The sequence below is a fragment of the Podarcis liolepis genome (assembly GCF_965112155.1).
Source record: "Podarcis liolepis genome assembly, chromosome: 5".
Lineage (NCBI taxonomy): Eukaryota > Metazoa > Chordata > Lepidosauria > Squamata > Lacertidae > Podarcis > Podarcis liolepis.
In genome coordinates this window covers 59,495,819-59,511,455 of record NC_139556.1, presented here as the reverse complement: position 1 = coordinate 59,511,455, position 15,637 = coordinate 59,495,819, and the positions used below count along the sequence as shown (strand labels likewise).

General features: G+C 43.2%; 1 protein-coding gene across 5 annotated transcripts in view; it reads right to left on the bottom strand.

Moving 5' to 3' along the window:
• SEMA4G (semaphorin 4G) overlaps positions 1-15,035 on the bottom strand; it is a 97,889-nt gene extending 82,854 nt beyond the window's left edge. Inside the window, exons 1-3 of one of the 5 annotated variants that reach the window (XM_083505138.1) lie at positions 14,828-15,035; positions 1,343-1,451; positions 1,045-1,107 (exon numbers count right to left, since the gene is read on the bottom strand). The gene's annotated coding sequence lies outside the window, so the exon portion shown is untranslated. Of the gene's footprint in view, positions 1-1,044; positions 1,108-1,342; positions 1,452-4,836; positions 4,942-13,348; positions 13,480-14,265; positions 14,561-14,827 lie in introns of those variants that run through there. The other 4 variants (XM_083505136.1, XM_083505139.1, XM_083505137.1 and 1 more) reach the window with 4 other exon arrangements.
• Positions 15,036-15,637: the final 602 nt, after the last annotated feature.

Sequence of the window (15,637 nt, the reverse complement as noted above, 5' to 3'; positions counted from 1 at the left end):
AAAATACATAAAAGTCAATATCAAGAAACCCAAGTTCTGTGCCAGATTCTACACAAAATCCCAAGAGTTCCAGGGGCATAGCTGATGGGTATGCTCTAGCCTAGCACATAATGACAAGGTATGGGAGATAAAAGGATACCAGCAAGGCAGAGGCTTGTTTAATAATATACATTATTGAGACTTAGGAAGTGGAACCTGCAAGGGCACAATGACACAGTCATCAGAAAGTAGGTCAACCTTTGGCACTGCGTTAGTGAGGTGAAGCAAAATAAGTCTTACATCTCAGCATGAGCTTGACTATAATAGCAACATTCAGAAGTCATTAGAGCATCTAAAATTGAAAACAAATAGTTTTTTTAAAAAAAATCTTACTTCATTTCAGATTCATAATTAATGTTTATATAAGGTACCAAGAGCCAATTATATAAAGTTGACATCAAGGATACTTGTTCTCCTACTCAATAAAGATACTTTTCCATCAGGTTTTTTTCTCACACCAAATACTTATAAAATACTTTACACCAAGATGCATACTAATGCTCTTTTGGATAATAGGCTGTTTCTGCAAAGGATCTCATCATTATCTTGAGCCACTGAGCATTTCAAGGACTCATTTACCTCCAAATTTCAATGACAATCCCTTTTAACATACCTAACTTTAAAAAAAATCCTAAATTGTGAATCTAACATTACAGGCAGAGCTTTTCCCAACAAAATGGAAATCAAAGCAGCTAACAGATTCAATTGAAGCACTCTGAACAGCAGAACTATTACATGCTTATTTTGGACTGGATCATATCCACTAGTAAAACAGTAAATAAACAAATTCATTGATACAATATGAAGTACAGAAAATTATTTAAAACAAGTGCACTGATCTGGATTGAGAATATTATTTTAAAATGACATTACAAATCTGGGAGTTTCTTATCTGCAAAAGTCAATGTTTCATAACATAACCCTAAATGAACATTGGAGATTTGGAAAGAAAACACTAACAAACAGTTTGGAGATCTGTTTTCTGGTAGAGGCATTAAAACTTACCAACAGACCAGAGCAGACTTCTCAATGAACAGATGCTAATTTTTCAATGCTTCTAAATTGTTCCTGTATAAGGAAACCAGATTATTAGTGCAACTATCAAAGAGAAGAGGTTCTTTTAAGACCTATTAAACCAAAGCACAGAACCTTATTTTTATAACCATCAGACAACATCCTCTAAGTTAGGGATGAAAACCCTTTTTCAGCCAGAGGGTCACAGTCACTTCTGGACCACAGACCTGAAGTTCCTCACCCCGTCTTAAATAGAGAATCTCTTTAAAAATGTACTGAAAATATTTACCTTTCACTCCTTTTTCCAGTCCTGGCTCAGGCTTGTATTATACTCCTTGTTGCTCTGATGCTTTTCTTTGTTGTTACCAATTTGTGTTTCAGATTGTTATATGTATTTCCTATTAAAAGAAATAATGATCTGAGACGACTCTGGAGTTCTGTTTGTGTATACTTTACATGGCAACATGATTTCTCTCTTTTTTAAAAATAAAACCATTTAGGAATATGAAACAAGGATAAAACAAAAAGAGGCCCAACCACTAATAGCCTAGAAATGCCTGTGTAAACTGATGTTAAGGCAAGTCAAAACCTGACAACATTATGTTTAATGGGCCTCTCTTGGAGAGCATTCTGCAACTGGGTTTCTTCCACTGTAAAAAGCCCCACTCCACCCTCCAGCAATTCTTAATTCACAGGAACGCTGAACATGGAGAAAATCAGCAGCCTCCAGCACTTGTGAAGGTTCATATGGAAAAAAAAACCAAAAAAATCTGGCAAGGAGAGTGAGAGGGAATCCTATCAGCAACACCAAGACCTGTTGCTTCCTGGTGCAGAACTCTGACCTGTGAAACTCAGGTGCTTCTTCAACATTTATTCAGGGTGTTTTCCCAATCCCCCCTTAACTCTAAATGCTGTATCTCCACTCAGTCTAACACACAAGCAGGAAGCTGTCAGAAAGTTGGTAAGCACCGGAAATTGTGGCATAATTAAATAAGAACATGGGCTTGCCACAATGAAGTGTACAAAACAGGGTTGCCACCTCCCCTCCCCCATGACTGAGGCTTTGAACAGCAGCCTACAAAACTGAAATTTAAAAGGTGAAGCTCTTCCCAGTGTATTAGGGTCATAATGAGAAATACTTCACATGTTGAATTTCTGTCTGCTTATAACAATTAAAAGCTCAGACCTGCAAGGAGGGAGGAAAAGATTAACAATATGCTCTTCAGTTAGTTTAAGGACAGCACACTCCGGGATGGAAATTCCTCTTTTTAAGATCAGCTACATACTAATGCCCCCAATTTAGTCCAAGTAAGGCATGGCACCTGTAAGCAGAGAACTAATGTCACTCATCCCTTCCAACTATCCATTGGCACATGAACATGTGCCAGCCTGTTGCTGTTCACGGCCCAACCCTGAAATGACTCAGGGGCCATGAGACGAGTCAGTGGTCAGGAGAGACGCCAGAATAAAGGAGCACTCCAGATCACAGGAAGACCTTGTAGCCAAGCAAGCCTCCGAGGGAACAGGAAGCACTTTATGCACCTTCCTGCCCCGAAGGATCCAATGGGCAGCCAATGGGGGGGGTACACAGGTGTTTTAAGTCAGTTGGGAAGGTCCTTCACCAAAAAGCTTGCTACCACATGGAACCGCTGCTTGCTGATCTGTAATTTGCAACATCAGGTAGAGTGATGGGTCACTGAGCAAATCCTCCACAAAGGCTTTGCAACCACACACTCAGACTGGCTCTGGCCCTATCTACATGCTTGGATACATACTTGTTGGACTACACCTTCCATAATGCCTGATCACTGGACATACTGGCTGAGGTTGATGGGTGTTGGGAATCCAACAACATCTGGAAGGCATCGTGTTAGCTTCCCCTGACCTGAAGTACCTTGGCAATCTTTTTTCCTTCCCCAAACGGTTGGCTTTAGTATGCATGTCAGGGCTTAATTTGGACCAGCAGATACCAAAGTCTGAGAGAATGAGTGGAATGGATCCATTAATCACGGGATCAAGAAGGATATAGCCACTGTTATGTATGGTGAAGAGGTGATAAAACGGTAAATACACAATTACACGCAAGCAAATAACCATGTGATGACTGCAGTTATCACATGACAAACAGAGTTGCAGTAAGAGCTAGACCGTGGACTTCATTTAAGCTAGACAGTGGACTTCATTCAGGTCCAAAGTTCAGAGAATATCAAACACTATTTCATTTTGTGAAAACTCACCCAGAAAGATGTATATATTATGTTTTCTCTTCTATTTATCAAGAGGTTACCCTTTAACCATTGGAAACCCTAACAAGACAACATTGTGGTTCAAAGGACTACCAGTAATCTGTACCACTAGCTGAAGTCACTGCTGTCAGATCAACCACTCAGAGAATTGAACATTGATAGGACGCTGGGAGGTGGGGAGACTTGCACATAAAAGCTTCTCTTTTTCAGAGAGGGCTTCAGTGCTGTTGGCACTGAAGTCTCAGAAACCGAAACGCATGAAAGACAGTGAGCAAACAACATAAGAGAGAGTGTAATAGCGTAATCAGGATCTCATTTACAGTCTGACTTCAAATGGAATCACGCCCAATTACAATAGATATTCAGTTTTCATAATCAGTTGTTTGCAATTCCAGAACACAAATACTGTGATTTGCATCTTGAGTGATTTGTATTTTGTGGAATCAACAATTTTGGGCCTGCAGGCACATTTGGAAATCTAAGGAACTGATGTGGGCACCATGAAATACCCATTACAGAAAAGAAAATTGGGCAATGCTCAGAACCCGTTTCCCCACCCTACCCCATAACAAATGAAAACCAGACCAAAAATTTTAGAAAACCAGGCAACTCCCTCACAGCAACAAAAAAAGGTCCCAAACCCCCTCATTTAAAAAAGTAATAAAAGTTTGGAAAAGCAGAAGCTTGTGGCACCTAAGGGAGCCACATTGTGGACCCCTTAAAACGTGCTACACTTTGATACAGAGATGTCATCTTGTACATTAATTACAGTGGTACATCGGGTTAAGAACTTAATTCATTCTGGAGGTCCGTTCTTAACCTGAAACTGTTCTTAACCTGAGGTTCCACTTTAGCTAATGGGGCCTCCTGCTGCTGCTACCGCGCTGCCACTGCGCAATTTTTGTTCTCATCCTGAAGCAAAGTTCTTAACCCCAGGTACTATTTCTGGGTTAGCGGAGTCTGTAACCTGAAGCGTCTGTAACCTGGGATACCACTGTACTTCACCTATCTAGAGTCCTCCTTTCAACTAGGTAAAGATATAACTAGCGAAATAAAAAACACAAACGAATACTTGGGGCAGAGTTTCTCTAGACCTCTTTCTGACTGTGTGTTTGCAACAGACCTAATGTTGCTTGAAAGCTGCTAAACTGTGGATCTGAATGGGGTCAACTGACCAGCTAGAGCAGCAGTGAGGAATCTGTGGCCCTCTAGACGCTTTTGGACTCCAACTGTCATCAGCCAAAATGGCCAATAGTCAGGACTGGGGGGGGGGGGCACTGGTCCCCTACTCATAAGCTAGAAGATCAGCTCACCACCCCTCCAATATTCTTTCGACTTTTAACATGTGGGCTTGTGATGGTGGTGAACTGTGAATTGACCCTGCATTCCCCATGAAAGTGTAACTCTAAAAGTTTGGCTAAGCAGATGGGGGTGGGGTGTTTCTCTACTGAGAGAATCCACAGTTCAAAAAAGTAGTACCTAAGCTGTACAGATGAGTATCACCATCACAGGTGATGTGGTTGGGAAAGATCTCTACCTGAGACTCTGGACAGCTGCTACCACATCTGGTCAACAGTACTGGGCTAAACAGACTGATGGTCGGATTCCTGACATCAGGAGATCTGGAGTGAAGTGCCGTGAACATCCAAGGATGACACCCAGCTCTTTTTTTCTATTCCAACAGAATCAGGAGAGGCAGCTGAGGTGTTAAGATCAATGCTTGGAGGCAATGATGGGCTGGATGTGGGCCAATAAACTGAGGCGTAATTCTGAAAAGATAGAGGTATTGTGTGTTCCAAATCTGGGAGGTGGGAAGATGGCCTGCGCTGGTCAGGGTTGCACTTCCTTGAAAGGAGCAGGTTCACAGCTTAGGGGTGCTCCCTAAGTTGTTTAAAACTGTTTTTAATATTGTTTTAATTGTTGTAACCAGCCCTGGGACTTTAGGATGAAGGGCAAGTAATTAATAATAAACAAAAATATAACACAGTTCAATAGGTATTGAAGTGTAGGTGGGTTCAGGCATGACCCAAAACCGAGATTCAGCTCAAAAAGGATTTATTGGAACATCAAGAATAAGAAGAACAAGAATGACAAACATGGACACTTGGCCCAGTATACCTATGTACCTTAAGCCAGCCCAGGCAAAACACACACACCACCTGTGATAGGTCACTTTAATCCTGCAATTAGCAAATCACAACACTGGCCCTATCTCAGCAGGGATTGACAGCCTGCCAGCTACAAACAATGTCATTGGACTGTTTTAAAATCTTCTCTGTCTTTTGTTATGCAGATGAAGCTCCTGAGCTACAGGAGGCCTGAAGGCCTAGGCCTGCATTGCATACATACAGCCTACAATGCCTTCATACATAACAGGAATATCATTACTATGTTTGTCCAAAGCTCAACAATTTATTCCTGCTTGTTTAGATACAATTTAGTAGATCTGTCACCAAATTTAGAAAATTGTAAACACTGAGCTGCACTAGTTGCAATTAATTAATCGATTAAGTCTACAACACAAGCACACTTTCTTTGCTTGCAGCTGCAGGCATTATCTTAGAAAAGGTGTTCTATATGAAGGGGACAGGATAGCCTGAAAAGGCTACAAACCCTTTAAGATGGCAATTGTGCCCTGCAGTTTTTATAAATACTTGCATTAAAAGATTTTTTAAAAATAAAATGAGTCTGCTGCCCAATCAACCAAAGGCATGTTTCCAATTGATTAAAATGTTTGATCAGTTAACCTATCCAATTAAATCGAATAAAGGTTAAAGCCCTACAATGGCATGCATTTGTCAATTATTTCCATCACCGTATATACCATGTAATAGGTTTGAACTATAAACTCCAATCACTTTCCAATATAGATTAACACTTGCTGAGTACTGGATAAATTAGAAAATCTTAGTCTTCAATCCAAAAAAAGAGGGAACAGGTTTAACAACAGTGATCCTGAAGAAGCAGAGACTATTTGGACTTTAATCAATCCTTTGTGCAATGTTTTAAGCTTGCAAGGATCCCAGGAGCAGCCCTGTTAGATTCAGTACAACCAGGTACTATACATGGCTACAAGAGGCCAAGAACACAGTGAAGCAAGTTAGCCCCAAGGACTTGGCATTTTGGAAGGTGGCAGCCAAATGCACATACCACTCATTGAGATTTGTGCTACTGTGTACACTTTTGCAGAATGCACATGCCTAATGGAACATCTTGCTCAGCCATATGGGCTCCTGCTTGCTGTACATGTAGGCATGATTCTACTGCCTAACTAAAAGATCAGGATAGCTGTGTTAGATGTAGGCAAGCGGATAGCGGATAGCATGTATGGATGCTAAGCCAAAAGTGCAGGAAATCAAATTATGGCTTGCAAACCAGGTATATTTTCTGCTGGCTGTACTGTATATACATCTCTCTCCCTTCCAAACAATTGTGTGGATCAGTTTAAAGTAGGACTCCAGGCTTTAACATTGGTTTGCTTAGTAGATCAACTGACATTTTAGTTGATTACTTGGTATAGATCCATTTTAAGATACAGGGCAAATTTTAATCAATAGAAGCTAAAATTATGGGAACACTTTATTTCTGGAAGTTAATTTTTGATCTGTTGAGTTACTGTTTACAGTCAGAGAATGAAAAATGATGTATTAGAGATGGCCTCTTTGAACGATAATTGGCAGCTTTTGTTTATTAAAGTGTACATTATCATAGTTTCTTCAATAATGCACAAATACAATTATATTGATCCTTCTATAGTATGCTAGTTTAGTTGGACGATTAATCAATGAAAAAGTATTTAATTAGTTGACAGCTCTAGTTCTAAGGCAATCAGCATCCAGCCCTTCCTGCTAGGAGCATAGTTTTTCACTCAAGGCCAACCTGAGCACTTTGATGCCAAGGCATTCCAGAAGGAGAAAAACGGATGCTTGAAAGCCTCTCTTGCAATCAGAGTTAGCAGAGCTATATTTGACAATGCAGAACTCTTTATGGCAGAAGTGGCTAAGGTTCTCCACACAGGAGTTGGGTCAATGCCCTGCAGTGTAAAGGCAGCCCTCTCTGCCTTCCAAGTACGGCAACACATGACACTCTGTACAGTGTTTGAGCCATACAGCCTTTGTGACTGCAGCACTCCACACAAAATCTTGAAGCAGTAAGATTACTTTGAAGTTCCCAGCGACATTTCAGAAAAAGAACTATGCTTGAGAAGTCTTATGCAATAACTTGACTGTAGCAGCATGCAGTTCAGTGCCGTAGGTTTTAACTATCACTGTCTCTTTTAAAGTCAGGTCACTTATTCCTATTATCTCCCCCCAAGACGAAAGCAGCGCCTAAAGCTTCAAAAGTAGCATTGTTCCATCAAGGCTAGCTTCATATGCTTAGTCGGTAAGAATGCAAGTGAAGCATCTAAACTTGATCCAAGACCATATTCATAGAGAATGCAAGAGCATCCTTCCCTAACCTGGTATCCTCCTAATGTTTTGGAATAAAACGCCCATCAGTCCCAGCCAGCAGAGCCATGTTGGAGAAGGCTGGCATGAAGGATTCTGCATCCCCAAATGGGAAGGGGAATAATACATTACCCCTCTATTTTCAGTAATGTTAAAATCTGGACTATCTGTGGGCTAAGGTCTCTGTTCATTTCAGCTTAACACTGGGAACATTTTCAATGTACATATTGAAGTTCTCTGATGGGGAGTGCAGAAGAGACCCTATCATTCTCTCCCTGATTAATGCACTCTCTCATTAATTTTACTTATATAAAAAAACACAAAAAAGCAACCAAGCAAACAGAATCTGCACTTGGAAATCAAGCTCTGCTCCATTTGGCTCACACCACCAATAATCCCATTAAGCCAAAGCTTCAAGTTTACACAGTACCCAGTTTTGCAGTTATATGCTTTCAAGAGCTGACTAAGGTATTTTTACAAGGGGTACCATTGGGGAGAGCAACATACACCCAACCCGTCTCAGGACCACCTGCATTTCTGTTTACTGCAAAGTAGAAAAATAATCAAAATCCTTATTCTTAAAAAGGGTATAACTTTTCCCCCACAATTCCCTCCCCACACTTCTACTGAAACCACTTCCCCTACATGTGCACATTTCGGATTTCTGCAGAGCAACCACTTCAAAAATCATTCCCTCCACTGATTCACCATTTTGATTTTGATTTGTTCATGGTTAGTAACCAGCAGCACAGTTCCACACATATGCACTCAGAAATATGTTCCACTAAGTTCAATGGGACTTACACATAGGTAAGAAAGAGTGTGTACATAGGAATACAGTTTAAATGTGAGATACACCTGGTACCATACAGTGGTACCTCTGGATGCGAACGGGATCCGTTCCGAAGCCCCGTTCGCATCCTCAAGCGAACGCAACCCGCGCCTGTGCTTCTGCTCATGCGCAGGTCGCGATTCGCCGCTTCCGTGCACGCACGTGACATCATTTTGAGCGTCTGCGCATGCGCGAGCGGCGAAACCCGGAAGTAACGCACTCTGTTACTTCTGGGTCACCGCGGAGCGCAACCCGAAAACGCTCAACCTGAAGCTACTTCAGCCCGAGGCATGACTGTATTACTTGTGTCAGGGGCTTGCAGCTAAAGCTCAAAGAACCTACGGTAATTTGGATAGGGTTAAGAAAACTGTAGCAAAACAAAAACAAAAACCTAGCAAAATTGCTGTTTTGGGGGTTGTTTTAAAAAGTCTGGAACAGATTAATCCATTTTGCATTACTTTATATGAGAAAGCACGCCTTGGTTTTAGAACACTTTGGTTTTGGAACAGATTTCCGGAACAGATTAAGTTTGGGAACCAAGATAACACTGTACTAGCTTGGAATATTCCATACAACCCTGTATTTATTTATTTATTTATTTATTTTTGTTTGTTTGTTTGTTTGTTTGTTTGTTTATTAAATTTGCCCCTATACCCGTAGATCTCAGAGCAGTTCACAACATAAAGTCACAATATGAAAAACAGAAAATACATAATAAAAACAAAAACAAAGGCTAAGCAATACTCCTCCCTTCCACAACACATTTTAAAAGGACATCAGATGTCAATCAGCCAAAGGCCTGGTTAAAGAGGAAGCAGGTTGCTCAATATTACCACACACACACATAGCATAATCCAGATACAATAGGGGTTTGAAATAGCATCTTGCCTAATGCCACTGGGCAAGTTTATAACATAATTAGCAGGGAATGAATTGCATTTTCCCCGTATCTAAATACTGATACAGTATTTGCCATTTTCTCCAATATTCACTCAATCCACAACAAAGACAGTACCTTGAAAGACAAGGAATCCAGCACAACCGATGAATATCAGTTGCACATTTACAATAATTATGCATTTATTGTGCTATATAAGCCAATTTTGTCTGGAAAGACACGCCAGAGTGCCAGTGGAACTTAATTGCATGTGGACTTAAGAGAGAGGTGGTAGATAGGAAGAGGGGTGAGCAGTCACAAGAACTCAGCATATTTAGGCTGGAGAAAGAGGGGATGACAAGATGAAGGGGTGTGAGAGGAAGGGCAAAGCAATAGAACAGCAGTTTAAGATACAAATAGGTGCTTTAAACGCTTTAAACACCTTGAAAACCAGTTGGTCTCCACAGCAACTGCAGGTAACCAGAATTAATTTAAATTACAGGAAGATAGATGTAGGTTAAATATAATAAAGAAACAAAATAATTGGTGGGCAATTGCACAAATTGGACGCAGACTGATTTATCCATCTCATTAGAGGTTTCTAAACACAGGTTGGGTAAACCTCTATTATGTGTCGAAATCCTTTAGCTGCTACTGACCTTCAAAAAGAAACCTTCTAGTCTGACACAGGGCTTTTCAGACTGCAATACTATGTATTATAAGTCTCATTGAACTTAGTGTGACTGAGTAAACAATAAAGTACTGTGCAGTTATAAATAGAGCCTCAGGGCCAAACTAGACAAGATAAAAGAGATCCATCTTTGGTTCACCTATCTGTATTTTAGCCAAAAGCAGCCATGGGGGGAGCCCCATCTCAGCTGGGACCATGTATTTAAGAAAAGCAGCTGTTGCCCCCCCCCCACCAGTCCAATTTACCTGTGAAAATGTTTCCCTCATTCCCACCCAGCTAATATTTTACCAATGAAAATTATCCACTCATTGGTTCTCCTACAGCTTCTCTCTTATTCTGTTGTTTGGGTGAAAAAGTTGGTCAGTGATATTAGAGGGAGCCAACTGTGCAGTGCTTTTATCCCAGTATCAGTGTAGCCAAATAATAAGAGGATATTATTGAGGTTGAGGGAGTTGGGTATGTTTACCCTGGAAAAGAGGACACTTGAGAGGAGATATGATAGCCATCTTCAAATATCTAAAGGGCTGTCACATGGAAGATGGTTGTTTTCTCCTGCTCTGGAGGATAGGACCCAGACCATTATCTTCAAGTTACAGGAAAGGAGATTCTGAGTAAACATTGGGAAGAACTTTCTGATGGTAACAGCCGTTTGACAGTGGAACAGACTCCCTCGGGAGCTTGTGGACTCTCCTCCTTCAATGGAGGTTTCTAAGCAGAGGTTGGGTGGCCATCTGTCATGGATGCTTTAACTGAGATTTCCGTAATGCAGGGAGTTGGAATAGATTACTCTTGGAGTCCCTTCCAACTCTACAATTCTATGATTAGCATTTCCCCAAATGGGCAAGATGGCTCTTCCAAATCTGTTGATACAGATGTGTTAGGGGCATGGCTGGTAGTCCACTGGTTCAAATAGCCACTCATTCCCCAGGAAGTAAGCCATTGTCTCTCAGTTTCAGCCTCTCCATTTCAGTAATAGAGGGAAAGAACAACACTGGCTTACTTTACAGCTTGGATGTGGCCCCTTTTTCAGTCTTAGGGCCACAGTCCCTTCTGGCTGGCCTTTTGGGGGCCATGTACCAGAAATAGGTGGTGCCTGAGTTAGAGGTTGACAGAGCAGTTTTACCTTTGTATAGTAAGCTAATTTCTTCACACTCACTTCTCTCTCTAACCTCCATTAGCAAAAAGCATAATCAGTTCATTACACCTTCTAGCCAGGCAAAAACCCACGAGGAGGTTGCAAAGAGTGGGGTAGTTCAGAAGAGTCCTGGGGACTGGGAGGAGTCCCAGAGGCCCGACAGAGAAACCTGGAGGGCTGCATTTGGCCCCTGGGCCTGAGGTCCCCCAATCCTGCTTTCCACAGTTGTTGCAAGGATTCCCTTGTCAAAGGATGTGACCTATATGGCATGGCTCCAATTGCAAAGCAGGTACTGCAGTGCCAGGATTGTCAATCTTTTATTCTTTGCAACTATCAATCTGAAGTCACCTTTTCAAAATGGCACCTTTTATCCCAACAGGACAAAGCCAAACCATGCCTTGCTACTATAAATTCATCAGTCATCACACAGAACTGTCCATTTTCAGGCAGATCTCTTAGAAGCAGGATTTTAAAGACTGCATTAAAGCCATTCCTGCAGCTGCCAGAAGTCTTACTTGCTGAGATGCTAAGACAGACTTGCAGTGCCTGGTTCCCAAAGAAAGCCCTGTGAGTAACATAGCTTTTCACTTCCATAGCCCAGAGTAGATGGGCATCAATTATTTTGAGTGCTTCTGGTGGTTTCTTCTTACTACAGCCAGCCAGCCAAAAGCCACTAAATAAATCGCACTACTACTAGAACCCATTACATTTCCAAAAGGGAACATTCAGGTGGATTTGTAAGAAGAAATAATATAAAAATTAAATAGTGCAGCACAAGGGACTCGTTGTGCATTTTGCAAGCTGTTAAGACAAACAGATTCTGCAACAAAAAGGGGTGCTTTCACCCCTCCCCAGACTAAAGAAATTAAAAAGAAAAGAGATATACTGTACGGCATTTTAAAAAATCTACACAGGCCAGAACCTGCAGTGAACCTGGCAAAATGTAGGATCTATTTAACAATGCATTTGGGTAAAAAAAAGAAAAAAGAAATCAGCATAAAGTTCAAATCCTAATTTAATACATCAGTTCTAGAGACCTTACATTAAAAATAGGAACAGGTTGAGGAAGAAGGGAATCAGCACACATGTAGCAGCCCTTCATACTGTTGGTCATAATAGAGTAGCTTCATTAAGTATTATTATCTCTCAATCTTTCAGAGAAATCTACACTTTTCCTTCCTCCTCAGCTACTTTGCAAGTTTTATGCTGGTGTTGATGAAAGGACTTCAGCACTCTGAATGTCTAGTTCACTACCCCCTCCTCAAAAGCAGCAATGGCATACAGAACCTTCTGAGCTAAGACAAAAAAATGACTTTGAAGACCCAATTGATAGAACTAAAGGACTGGCTAAGTCTAGCTCACCAAGCCATTTGAACTGACAAAAACCTCCTGGAACCCAGCAGGTCAAAGGCTATAAATACAGAGAAAGACACAGACTTCTAGCTGTCATTCAAAATAAAACTTGATCCACCTTAAACACATTTAACCTGGGAGTAAGTCCCATTGAATTTAATAGAACTCACTACTGAGCAGACATGCCTAAGATGGTGCTGAAGAAGATTTCATAGAAATCATAGAATTGTAGAGTTGGAAGTGACCATGAGGGTAATCTAGTCCAACTCCCTGCAATGCAGGAATCTTTTGCCAATGTGCAGCTCAAACCCACAACCTTGAGATTGAGTCTCATGCTCAACCAACTGAGATAGTGAGAAGGACAATTTGAGTCTGTGAACTTCATTGGAAACGTTTAGAAGCTGGTGACTTCAATACCAGAGTCTTCATAAGATATCTTGCACATACAAAACAACTTGCTCCACTCTTAAGGTACCTGAGAGCCAGTTCAGTGTTTTCCTTATTACATTATACCAGTGTGGCGGAAAGAGAAATGTGACAATTACACACTAGTTTGCTTTCACTGGGAATCCACTGCAGCTTCCCACTTAAATTACACACATGATTTTTTACACATGTTCAGCTTTATAAGGGAAATTGCATTTATCAAGTGGCCCTCATAGCCATATGTACACATCCTATTTATTGACACACAGTCCCTTTGGCTGACATACCTTCTATCACCTGAACAAGTTGGTCAGGCTTCCAGATCCCTTGTATTTCAGTGGGACACAAGACTGTGACTTATTCCACAGGGTGACAGCTACACACCATTAGGGACATCATTGATTTTGCAAGACCACTTCACATCAGACACCCCATGCTGATCCTTATATTTGACATTTGAGTCAGCTGATCCCTCTGCCCATTGCTATGCACACTCCACTTCCCACCATATATTCCCCAGCCCTTAATCGAGGCTTAATCGGCCTCTTCCACAGCCCACTCCTCCCATATATCCAGTAGTCAGGAACCTCCATCGAAATGGCAACTCAGCAACCTGCTCCACTCCAGAATAGCCTTCTCAGTCTAGTATTCCTACCTACTATTCCATAGTTGTACCTTTAAATCCCACCCCTACTACACAAAATCATGGCCCCGGAGATTGCATAATGTTGTTCTTGCCCTGCCCCCCCCCCCCATTTCCACACACAGAAAGAGTTGCGCTCTCAGGGCAGGACTTTGAGGCAGTTGTTTGGTGCCCCATTCAGCAGATGAGGGCCAGAAATGCAGCAGGGTCGACTTGCCACAATCACATCTTAAGGTGAGGAGGAGTGTAAGTCCATTAAGTCCCAGAGTCTAGAAGAGAATGGCTGCAGACCCCCACCCCCCCAAGACTTCTTCAGCCTACCCTGCACCATTTCCAATGTCTGACCTGACCCAGATGAGCCCTTGGGTGGGCGCTAAAGCATCCCACATCCTGCCCCACGGATTGCTCCACCACGGTGGGCCACTTACCTTACCCCTCTAGTCCAGCCTCCGTATTCTACAATGCCCGCTCCCGATTTCCTTACCAGATGCTTCCATAACTAAACAATCCCGCCTCCCTAAAGCCCCAGCCGATGTTGCAAGCCCGCAGCATGGAGCCCACTTCTTGCAGATTGCCCTCGAGGCACACCTCGCAGCTTCCATCTCCAGCAGCAGCTCCCACCGCCCCAGGCTGGCCCAGATCCTCTCGTCCGCTCCCCACACCTCAGCCTGCTCCCCTCCACGTCCCTATCCTCTCCCCCCCATGCCCTGACCTCCAGAATGCCCCAGCCCCTTTTCTCTCACGATGCCCCAATTGCCCGCCATATCCTAACTCCTCAGAACGCCCCCCCACGTACCCCAAAGCCTGGTCCAGATACGTGACCAGCGCAGAGCCCCCCCACTACACATTATATTCCGCCTCGCCGTAAGCTCAAGATCGCTCTCTTACACACACACCCCTCCTGCGCTTGCAGGCAGCAATGCTCAATCAGCCTTCAGACGACCGTAGCCCTCCAAGCCTCCCGCAGCCGCATATTCCGAGGAGCCCTCTTTGTCCACCGCCTCCTACTCTAGAGTGCCCCCCAATTAGACGCCCATTCTCACGCGCACTCTGTCACACACGTATAGATATCACACGGCCTCGTCTCCCTCTCCACGCGCGGCCGCCCCCCTCTGTCTCTCACCTGCGCTCCGGCCGCTGCCCGCGGGTCCCACACGGCTCGCTCGCTCTCGCGCCCGCCAGACACCCCCGGCCCGCATTCGCCTTCCCGCTCGCGGTCCGAGCCGGTGCCGAATGAGCGGCCGCCGCCACCGAGGCGAGAAGCCGCAGCTGGGAAGCGAGCGAGGAAACCCGCGCGAGGCTCTCTGTGCCGCCATCTAGCGGGCTCCCTCAGCACGGCTTCCCAAGCCCAGCACGGGCACCCTGAAACCCTCAGCCAGCCAGGCCAGGGGAAAGGAGGGGGCTTGCGGGGTTGGGGGCAGGGGCTGGGTTCAAAAATAATTGGAATTTTAAAAAGGAACACCGGAACCGGTCTTGAGGGCCAAGATTCGGCCCGGAAAGGTGTGAAGTAATTGAGAACAAAAATAAGAAGGCAGCTCTCTGGGCACGTGCAGAGTGCACATAATCCATACCCCGCAAAAAAAAACCCGCCTCCTGTCCAGGTTGGGGAGCGGGCAGTACTGCCAACCCTGGGTATCCAGGATCCCAAGAGAAAAGGATTTGTGACCCCATAACAGGTACTAGAGAGGCTTCAGGAGAAGCTTCCAAGAGGCATGTCTTGTGTGTACCAGTATATTATCTAATTCAGCCAATGATTCAGAGTTGCAGATCTAAAACCACTTAAAGCAGATTAGTTCCTCCACTTAGCATATTTTAACGCATTTTGTGTTAAGATGATGAAGCGATGATAGAAGGGCAATTTCCATCCACCCACGTCTTTGCAGAGCATCTTTGCACGGGAGAGGAATTTGTCGACTTTGCCCCTGGAGGCTAG